An 11445-nucleotide genomic window follows, 5' to 3' on the forward strand; every position below is an offset into this window, starting at 1 on the left:
ACACACACACACACACACACACACACACACACACACACACACACACACATGCTTGCTTGCTTCCCTTGCTTGCACATGCAAAGGGAGCTTTTGCAAAATTGTCACTGAAGGCCATGGGTGACTTTTCAGCCCAGCTCAAGTGAAGAAACAGTCCTCCACCCCTATGTGCTGAGTTCTGACCTGAGGGAGAGACACATGGGTGCAGCTCAGGGGCCTGGACAGCATCCAGTTCCCGAGCTTGAACTTCCAACAACGTCCTTAACCCACGACACCAGCAGGATTAGGTGCCCCAGTGTGGCAGATGGGGAAACTGAGGCCTGGGGTGGCGGGGACACAACTTGCTCAAGGCCACACAGCCAGCAAGTAGAGAAGGTTGCTTCAACCCAGGCCTGTCAGCCACCCAGTCCAGGGCTCATCAGATTAAGCCCAGCTGCTGATGGGGACACACAGGAAAGGACTACAGGACTCGAATCAAACGAGAGAGGGTGAGAGCTGACAGCTGGTTTGGGGGTGAAAACCCTGGGCTGGGAATGGATAGAGCTGGGCTCCCTCCCTGACTTACTCACTGACCTTGTCTAATCAGTCACACAGCAGCTCTCTGCCTCAGTTTACTCATTGGTACATTAGGCTGTAAAACCTTGCACCCACAAGGAGGGGTGAGGATCATGGAGGGAGTATGTTTCGAATGAAAACAAAAACCCGGTACAAGCAGTGGATGGTGTTGTCATCGTCATTATTAATGTCATTAATAATAATGCCTGTAATAAATCGTGAGGCTGCCAGATCACGTGCTAAGTAAAAGGGTGACTACTAATTTCCCCTTACACTTGTCTGGCGCTCTGGGCTCCTCCAGGCTTCTCCCATCCATCATCCTTTTAATTATCCCACAGCCCGCCTTCCACCCTCTGAGGGAGGCCCGGGGTAGGGGCTGCAGGAGGCCAGGCCTCAGGGATCAGTCAGTGCCACCCCCTGTAATAGATGCAAAGCTGAGGCCAGGGAGGGAGGGACTCACCCAGGATCACCCAGAAAGGGGGAGGAGGAGCTGGGACTGGGGCCCAGCTTCCTGATTCTGAATGCAAGCTGCCCATCCCCACTCCCACCCCGCCCCACCCCCGTTCATCCAGAAGAATCGGTACCTTCAGCCTGGGCTCTGGTGGAGACAGAGGCCGTGCTGTCCAGCTCTGCAGGCCTCGCTCCGATCACTCTTGTTTCTCCCCCCATCCTCCCCACTCCGTCCATTCCCGGGTTCAGACTTTGTTAGTACCCCTCCCTGCATCCAGCATCCCCCCACAGACATAACTCCCCCCCCCCGACAGTCTTCCCCAGTAGACTCCCCTGTCAGAGGCTCGCAGTGGTCTCCCAGATCCCAAACTCCTAGGCCTTCGTGATCAGCGGTCAGACCCTAACTAGCACGCTCTGCCCCACCCAGACCCAGTTCTCCAGCCAGAAGGCGACACTCACTTTTCTCCAAGTTCGCTCGGTTTACCTGCCTCCACACCTTTCCCTTGCAGTCCCCTGCCTGGAAGCCAGCCCCTCATCTCTGTGGTCTGAAATCTTTCCCAAGTCCTCCCAATGCCTCTTCCTCCAGACTTGCCCATTTCCCCACACAGATCCCCACATAGACAGGTGGCCCCTGCACTGTGAACCCCCAGGGCTCTTGTTCTTTCTTCTCTGCTGGCACCTCCATTTCAGATCTGGTTTTTGCTGAATGTGTCTAGTCCCCACTCCACCCTCCTTACACACCACCCGCCTCTTCCAGGCTGGGAGCTTTTTGAGAGAGGAGTTTTATCCAGTCCAGGGAGTCTCATTCAGGAACTCATACACCAAAGGGACTCAACAACTATCTGTTGCATCAAAACTGCGTTCAACAATCCCCACACCCAGCAATGTTACTCTCAGGCACACACCCAGCAGAAATGTGTGCATATGGTCTCCAAAATCTCTGTCCTTGTATATTCCAAGCAACAGTATTCAATAGCTTAAAACTGGAAACAAGTCACATGTCCATGAATGAAGAGTAGATACACTGTGAAATAGTATACAGCAGGAAAAATGAATGAAATACTGCCATACACAGCAGGCACACATGAGTGTCAGAATGCTGGGAAAGAGGCAAGACATAGATGAGAACACGTTATATGATTCCAGTTATATAAAGTCCTAAATCAGCCTAAACTAAGATGACAGAAGCCGGAATAGTGGCACACTTTGTGGGGAAGGAAATGTCAGGGAGGAAGAAGGGGAAATTTGGGGGTGGTGGAACCATACACTTTCTTCAACTGGGTGCTGGTTTTTAAAAATTGAATTGAATGATGTCAAGCAAATTACCTGACCTCTGAGACTTTTGTTTTTCCAAATGTTAAAGGGACATGATGCCCACCCCAGCTTCCTCCAGCTATCCCAAGGCTGTATGAGAATGCTCTGGGGAGTGCCCCAAAACCTGAGAAGGGTCCCGGGAAACCTCCACCTTTCTCTGGACCTGAGATCCTCAGAGGGCTCCCAACACAAACCAGCCGACCTTGATATTGTTTGTTCTGGGCAGGCAGCTGGTGCAGCTCCATCTGGCCTCAGACGGGCAGATGTTTGCCTGGCAAATGACCTGGTGGCGGAGGTACTTCACAGCTGCCTCCGCTCTCTGGTTCAGAGGAACACTGATGTTTCACAACCTGCAGTCGAAGGGAGGGGATAGAAATGCCCTGATTTGTAGCATCTGCCAACTTCCCTGGTGTAAATACTCCCACCATGGCTGATTTCAAGCTGCCAACATAACATCACAGAACAGGTGTGAGGAAGACATAGGCACAGTTGGTTCTGTGCTGGGCACCATGTGAGACATCGTATATGTGTGATTCCATCTAATACTCGCCACAGTCCTATGACATAGTTACCACTAGCCCCACTTTACAGGTGCAGAAACTGCGGTGCAGAGAGGCTGAGTACTTGCCCGAGGTCCACAGCTAAGAAGTGCAGCTGTACTTTCTAAGAAGTACAGGGATTCTGACCCCCGGAGCCTAGGCTCTCCCCCACCACCAGGCTGGCTCACCAAGTTGCCTCCTTGCCAAGGCTGCTCTGCCAGGGGTCCAGGGGCCTGGTTCCTCTAGGGCCGTTCTCCCCACAGCTCACTCTCAGCCTCCCAGTTCTAGGACTTTGCTCTCCCAGAAGGTGGGCTTGGGGAGAAGGAGGAACCGTCAGTGAGATTCTCTGACTGGGACCCCTCTGAACCAGCCCTGCCCCCAGCAGCCTAGCCTCTAGCACCAGTGCCCCTGAGGAGCCCGCGCCCATCCATAATCCCCTTGTGACCAACCTGGTTAATTCCCCTGCACTCACACCTCGGGTGGACCACAGGTCACAGGCCTTTTCTGCCCCCTTCCCCTCTCACCCTAGACCCCCAGGGAGGGGACTTGTGAGAGCCTGAGAACTATCAGGGCTCACAGCTGAGAGCTGAACGCGTCCCCTGGGGAAGTTCCCAGGCTCTCAAGAATCCCTAGAGAGCCACTGCCCCCAGAAACTGAAACTTGGTTCCAGCTGCAAGTGACAAAGAAAATAATCACTCACCGGGGTAGTGAACTCACTCAGTCTACCTGCCTACTCCTGGATCTGGGGCCAGTCGCCTGAGAAAACTATTCTTTTTTTTTAGCATTTTTTTTAACATCTTTATTGGAGTATAATTGCTTTACAATGGTGTGTTAGTTTCTGCTTTATAACAAAGTGAATCAGCTATACATATACATATATCCCCAAATGTCCTCCCTCTTGCGTCTCCCTCCCACCCTCCCTATCCCACCCCTCTAGGTGGTCACAAAGCACTGAGCTGATCTCCCTGTGCTATGCGGCTGCTTCCCACTCGCTGTTTTACATTTGGTGGTGTATATATGTCCATGCCACTCTCTCACTTGAGAAAACTATTCTTGGGTTGGGGAAGGAAACATGAAGCCAAGGGCTGACCACGAGCTCCCCCTCCCACGCTGTCTCCATGGCCTCATCCCCTTGAACCCCAGCCCCTTCCCCCTCAGCCGGGGCCAGGGAGGCAGGATGTGATGAGGGTACTTAAGGGCCAAAGCCAGGTTTAGGACCAGGAGTTCTGTGCTTCCAATCCAGGGCACCAAACAATCAGCCTGGAGGCACACAGCTGATTGTAAAATAAAAGTGACGTCCCTCATTTGGGTAGCTAACCTTGTCAGTGTGAAAAACATTAACAGTGCAGTAGTCACACTTTCCAAGTCCTACTGTGAGCCAGGCCCTTCACACCCTTCTAATCATCCCTGCTAATCCTCACAGACTACAGGATGGGTATTCAGTGCCATTTGGCCAAAGAGGAGCCTGAGGCAAAGAGGGTGAGGTCCCCAGCCTCGGGGAAAGTGCACCGCCTGTGTTCCTTTCTGGTCTCGGCTGTGCCCACAGGCAACCTCGGCCTTTGTCTAGCTACTCACAAGAACCATGAGAGGGGCAGAGCTGGCATCGGGGAGACTGAGGCACTGGCCCAAGCTCTCCTGGCAGGTCAGGAGCAGAGCCAAAACGACTACCTCGGCTTCCTGGCCCCCGAGAGTGACCTCTCTGCCCACACGTAGGAGTGGGCGGAGTTTTGTTGTTCCTGGAGAGGCTGGACCTTCATTACAGAAGCCAACGGTTTAAAAGGGAACCAGCATTGTGCTGGCTTCACAGACAAGTGCTGTGGGAGTCACTCAGCGCAACCACCTTTCTCAGGGACATGGGGATGTCAAGCACAGAGCCCTTGCTCGTGCGTTGTAAAGTTTGATCCAAGCCAGGCAGGGATTTTTTTACCCATTTTACAGATAAGGAGCCTGAGGCTCTGAATGGTGGTATGTGGTCCTCTGAACAACAAATATCCCATATGCAGCCCTAAGAAGAGGCGTGTTTGCAGGCAGCCTGATGACAACTGTCACAGGGCCACGTGCATCTGAATGCCCTTGGTCCAAAAGGCACTAATGAGCTGGGGGGCAGGGCAGGCACTTGGGCACGGCCAAGTTCTCCGGGTCAGGGCTGACGCCAGGATGTGAATGAGCTGAGGTGTGCAGGGAACCCCAGGAAGCTGCGGCTGGGAGGCCACTGCCAGGCCTCTCTCCCAGCACACTAATTGGAGCTGAGCTGGGTCAGAGGGGCCATGGGGCCCCACCAGAGCTGATGTGTGGAGCCAGGCATGGGGTGAGCAGCCTTTGTCTCGCCTTTAGGCCTGTTGTCTCTGACCTCAGAGCAGAGACTTGCATGAGGTTGCCCCTGGGGGCCTGGAATCTGAGCTAATGAGGCAACTTCTGGGCCAGGCCAGTCCACTGTTAATAGTATACCAGGGTGACAGGTGCAAACCAGGACTGTTCCAACGAAATAAGAGGCACAGTCACCCGCCTGTACAATCAGCTTTGTCCCCATTTAAAAGAAAAACCAAGGGTCAGAGAGATTGCAACTTGCCCAGAGGCCGAGGGGGCCAGAGGCAGGACACAGACCCAAGTCAGATCTGACTCCAGTTTTGCTCCTGCCCCTGGTAGACCCTCAGCCCTTGCTTGCGTAGTAATATCTCTCATTGATCACCACTCACCCCAGGCCAGACACTGTGTGAGCACTTTACAGTCATTAACTCATTAAATTCTCATAATCAGCTTAAGAAATGGGACAGCTAGCACCCCCTTTAAAGATGAGGAAATGGGGCACAGGAGGGCTAATTAATTTGCCTACAGTCACACAGCTCAGAATGTTAGAGCAGGGAGGACAAACCCAGACAGTCCAGGAAGTGCATGAAGGAGGCTGATGTGGGAGACCCAGAGCCAGGCCACCTGGGAAACATGCCACTGTGAGGTGTGGTGGAGGTAGGGGAAGAGTGGGTGACACAAGGAAAAGTGTTAATCTTGGAGGACTTCCTAAAAGAGGCAGCCACCTTCTAAAGGAGGAGCCAGTGTGGAAGGCCACAGCACAACCTCCAAGCTCAGCCGCCTCTCTCCTCCCAGTACTTCCAGGCCCCCAGCAGCTTGCAGAAAAATGCATGTTCCAGGTTTGGCATCCAAACCTGGAGGGTCGAGATCTTGTGTTTCCACAGCAACCGTATCCTTAACAGCATCCAATAAGGACATTATTTGGCTGCAGTGAGCACACGTGATCTTTTGATTACCGCTGAAGGTATCAAGAGGCAGCCCTCTCCAAGGGGCCCCACCCCTCCTTGGGAAAATGGATGTTGCCCCCCAAAAAGTGGGCAGGATGATAAAGGAGGAAGAGTACTCACACAAGAGAGGGAGAAGTGGGGGAAAAAAATCAATGTTTGCATTAATGGAGTTGCCTGTTCAGCGTTTCTCCTCTTTTATAGATTGAGATAACGTGCTCGTCAGGGGTATCTTCATTTCCCAGGGCAAAGAAATTAATTACACACTAATGTTGTGATTCAAAAATTAATTTGTACTACCATCTCAAATATGTCGTTATTAATCAATTGACAGTGTCGGACTGCCTGGCAGAGGTGTCCATTACGGTCTGGGATGCTCAGGCTGACCTGGGGCTAGACTCACAGGCTGGGGTTGGAGGTCACAGGCCTGAAAGGAGGGCCTGCGTATGGTGTGGAAAGAGCACTTGACCAGGACTGGGGTGGCTCTGGGCAAGTCCTCGGAGTCTCAAGTCTCCTGTCTGCACACCAGGAGGTTTGGACTTGAGCGGTATTTCTCAAACCTCTCGTAACTGCAGAGTTTCTTCAATATAACAGTAAGCAGAATCCAGCATCCGCGACACATGTGCTGGGGCCCAGAGCCCCTTGGCTCTGCCCCCGACTCTCCCTGGTTATAGTTCCCAAGCTCTGCAGAGCACAGTTTGAAACCCTTGGGGTTTCCCCATCACTTTACAGAGGGGGAAACTGAGTCCCAGAGAGAGAGAGAATTGACCAAGACTGCCCAGCAAAGGAAGACGGGGATTCCCTAGGGATTTCATACCCCCGAGGATGGCACGTCCCTAACCTTTCTGGTGGCACAGTGCCACCAGGAATTTTCTTTTAATTAATTAATTAATTAATTTTTGGCTGCGTTGGGTCTTCGTTGCTGCATGCGGGCTTTCTCTAGTTGTGGCGAGAGGGGTCTACTCTTTGTTGTGGTGCACGGGCTTCTCATTGCAGTGGCTTCTCTTGTTGCGGAGCATGGGCTCTAGGCATGTGGGCTTCAGTAGTTGTGACTCATGGGCTCTAGAGTGCAGGCTCAGTAGTTGTGGCGCACGGGCTTAGTTGCTCCACGGAATGTGGGATCTTCCTGGACCAGGGCTCGAACCCATGTCCCCTGCATTGGTAGGCAGATTCTTAACCACTGCGCCACCAGGGAAGTACCTGGATGGCACCTTGCTAAATCAGGAGTGGGTCTCACTAGAATCTGGAGGCTGGACAGGATGACTCTCAGGTGCTGTAAAGTCAGAGGATGCTACGAGTCAGAAGTGGAAGCAGCAAGTGAACTGGCTAGGAAATAGCAGAGTTGAAGATGGTTTTCCAGATGATTTGTGGTCCTCGGGAGAAGCAGTGAAAAGAGCTGCATGGTGGAGGAGCTACTTCCCCCATCCTGGCCTCGCCCCTGCTGGCAGGGAAGGAGCCTTGTGCTCTTTTAACAAACCAACATTTATTGAGCATCTACTGTGTGCCAGCCATCTCCCACCTGTCATTCCTCTTAGGCTTCAGCACCACCCCATTAACAGGTGAGGAAACTGAGGCCCAGAGAGGGAAAGGACCCCTCAGAGTCAGCAAGCCTGGCACAGGGCCCAGGGTGCCTGGAAGCAAGGGAGCTGCAGAGCAGGTATGAAAAGGGATGGGGAGAAGAAAGAGAATGTTCAGCTTGGTTTCCCTGGTGACGCTGACTGCCCACAGCCACTGTCACCCAAGGCAAATAATAATTATAATCCACAACATCGATAGACACTCACAGCAGCTCTCCATGCCCAGGGCAGGGGGAGGGGACGAGGCAGTCTGCTTAGGCTTTGAAGGCAGCAGTGCTGTGCCCTAGCCCCAGCTCTGCCCACTGTGGAACTTTGGGCAAGTGAGCCCCTATCCCTTCATCAGTAAAGTGAGTTAAGCCCCTCAGGTTTGGTGTTGGGTTGGTTCTGGTAGAGCTGGGTGGGTTTGAGCGTAAAAGATGGATTTAAGCTACAATGAATGCCAATGGAGGGTGGTGAGCTTGTTGAGTTGGGTTGAGTTTGGACTGAATTGGACAGGAGAGTTGCCCCTGAGTGAGAAGTCTTGGGAACTCAATTTATGTTTATGGAGCCATAGCAGCCCTGGGGACCTCATGTGTCTGGTTCCCTGTTCCTTACTCAGTGCCTATTACAACAGAACTAGGCTCAACCCCAGGGAAAGTAAGACGTGATTAAATATGTGTTGCTTCAACTGCCTTGAGAAACCTCTTGGTAATCCTCCCCGTGAAGCCCCCTCAAACTGCACAGGGCTTGGCTCCTCTGTCTATCCAGTCATGTCCCCTCTGCTTCCTGAGGGTCCCCCTTAAACGATCACACCTGGCAGCTGAGGAACCGATGGGAAACGGTTTGCCAAGGATGGAGGGTACTAGGTATCACGGGGACTAGTGGCAGGACTTTGGGGCCAGGTCAGAACAACGGTAAGATAGATGAGTGAAGACCACTGTGGGCTGGGGTATTCTCTCTTCTGCACGTTTCAACACATACCTGTCATGGGGGCCCAGTATTTAGAAACTTGGGGAAGTCTATCTAATCCAATCCTTAGTTCCTGCTACATGTAGTCCCCCTCATGACGATGTTGCCTTTCCAGAGGAGCCTTCTGGATGTGATGCTCTAATGCCAAGATATGAGCTCTTTGGGGGTCTCTGTCTCCTTGGTAGTCTAGGAAGGGGTGAGACATTTTGAAAATTCAAGGACTTTTCGTCCCCATCAAGTCACAAAGTGAAGGGAACTGCTCACGCCCTCTAAGTCAAAGCCAGCCTCAAGTTTGGGGATGTGTCCCCAACATCATGCCATGGTTATGAGAAGTTACCTCAGGGAAGGGTTATCTCTAGAACCCATTTACCTCTATGTACAATGTGGCCTGTCCGCATGGTTAGCTTGGGCTTCCTCACGACATGGCAGTCTCGGCATACTCACATTTCTTACATGTCAGCTCATGGCTCCAAGAAATCAAGGTAGGAGCTGTCCATGCTTTTTTTTTTTAGTTGGAGTAAAATTGCTTTACAGTGTTGTGTTAGTTTCTGCTGTACAATGAAGTGAATCAGCTATATATATACCTATATCCCCTCCCTCAGGGACCTCCCTCCCTCCCCCTGCTCCTACCCATATAGGTCGTCACAGAGCACCGAGCTGTGCTATACAGCAGGTTCCCACTAGCTATCTATTTTACACGTGGTAGTGTATTTATGTCAAACCTAATCTCCCAATTTGTCCCACCCTCCTCTTCCCCCACTGTGTCCACATGTCTGTTCTCTACATCTACATCTTTATTCCTGCCCTGCAAATAGGTTCATCTGTACCATTTTTCTAGATTCCACACATATGTGTTAATATACGATATTTGTTTTTCTCTTTCTGGCTTACTTCACTCTGTATGACAGACTCTAGGTCCATCCACATCTCTACAAATGACCCAATTTTGTTTGTTCCTTTTTATGACTGAGTAATACTCCATTGTATGTATGTACCACATCTTCTTTATCCTTTCATCTATCATTGGATATTTAGGGTGTTTCCACATCCTGACTATTGGAAATAATGCTGCAATGAACATTGGGATACATGTGTCCTTTTGAATTATGGTTTTCTCAGGGTGTATGCGCAATAGGGGGAGTGCTGGGTCATATAGTAGTCCTACTTTTTGTTTTTTAAGGAACCTCCACACTGTTTTCCATAGTGACTGTATCAATTTACATTCCCACCAACAGTACAAAAGGGTTCCCTTTTCTCCACACCCTCTCCAGCATTTATTGTTTGTAGATTTTTAAATATTTATTTATTTATTTATTTTGACTGTGTTGGGTCTTTGTTGCTGCACTTAGACTTTCTCTAGTTGCAGCGAGCAAGGGCTACTCTTCGTTGCGGTGCATGGGCTTCTCATTGTGGTGGCTTCCCTTGTTGTGGAGCGTGGGCTCTAGGCACGCAGGCTTCAGTAGTTGTGGCACACTGGCTCAGTAGTTGTGGTGCACAGGCTTAGTTGCTCTGTGGCATGTGGGATCTTCCCTTACCAGGGCTCAAACCCATGTCTCCTGCATTGGCAGGCAGATTCTTAACCACTGTGCCACCAGGGAAGCCCTTCTCCTGGGCATTCTTGAGCCCTTCTTCCCACTACTATGGATCCAGATAGGTCCTGGCTATGCATACTTTCATTTAGTCCATCCTCACCTCTAAGCCAGGCAGGTTAAGAAAGGTGGCACATTTCACTTGTGTTGTGTGACCTTGGGTAAGTCAGTAACCCCCTCTGGGCCTCAGCTGAATAAGGCAGTCAGAAAGTTCTTGAAGGCCCTGGAGCTCAGTCTATGACCTTGTACACCCTGTTTTGGGAATGCCCTTGCCTTATTCTAATCTCACCCAACAGTAGAGCAAAGCAAGCCGGACCTGCAGGGGAAGAGGGGAGACCAGGCTGTGACCTGGTGGGCTACGGGAGGTGAGAGTGGCAGCCTGCTCCCCACCTTCCAGCACAAACCCACCACTAATGAGGCCTGTCTTTGGAGTAATTAGCCACAATCACAGCGCAGTGCATTAGGCAGACAAGGCCTTGGTGCAGTTGTGACTCCCAGGTCACAGGAGCCCAGGGCTTTGAGCACTGCATTACAGCGGGGGATGAGTCCTAATGTCACTTAATTACCCCAGACAGCCTCAGAAGTAATCGAGCCTGGATGGGCTGGCAGGAACGGGTGCAGACATCCAGAGGAGGCTGATGTGTTTATAATGATGCCACTTTGCAAGACAAATCTGGTCTTAGCGGGCTGAAGATGAGGAGGACGGGGTGAGGGTGGGAGGGAAGAGGCTGCAGTGGCATCGAAACGAGGGCCCCTTCATTCCCCAAACCCTAGGAAATGTTGACCCTAGATTGGCTGGATGTCTCCATTCATCTGCCTGAGGCAGCAGGAATTTGGGGGGATGGGAGGCGTCTTTACTTCCTATCCTTCACATTCAAGAGCTGTAAGGGTCACTGGCAGGAGGAGAGCTGAAGACAGAGTACTGGCAGGGGGTCAATGGACGCTTCAGAGAGAGTGGAAGTGGTACCCTCAAGGATGCTGTAGATGAGTTTGAAAGAAAGCCCCAGGGGCAGGAAGACAAGCTCTAAAATACAAATCTGGACCCTGAGCTTCAAGGGCACACTCTCAGGACAGAGCTCCTGTCAATGTGTGTCCTTCCAGAGGCCAGAGACCCAGTGAGGCAGGAACCTGGGGTCTCTGAAAGGTCCTTGAAAGCAGGGACCATGTCTGCTTTGCTCACCTTCATATTCCCAGCACCTAGCACAGGGCCTGGCCATAGTAAGTG

The sequence above is a fragment of the Aethalodelphis obliquidens genome, unplaced genomic scaffold (assembly GCF_003676395.1).
Source record: "Aethalodelphis obliquidens isolate GAN/ISIS:26980383/991018 unplaced genomic scaffold, ASM367639v1 scaffold37, whole genome shotgun sequence".
NCBI lineage: Eukaryota > Metazoa > Chordata > Mammalia > Artiodactyla > Delphinidae > Aethalodelphis > Aethalodelphis obliquidens.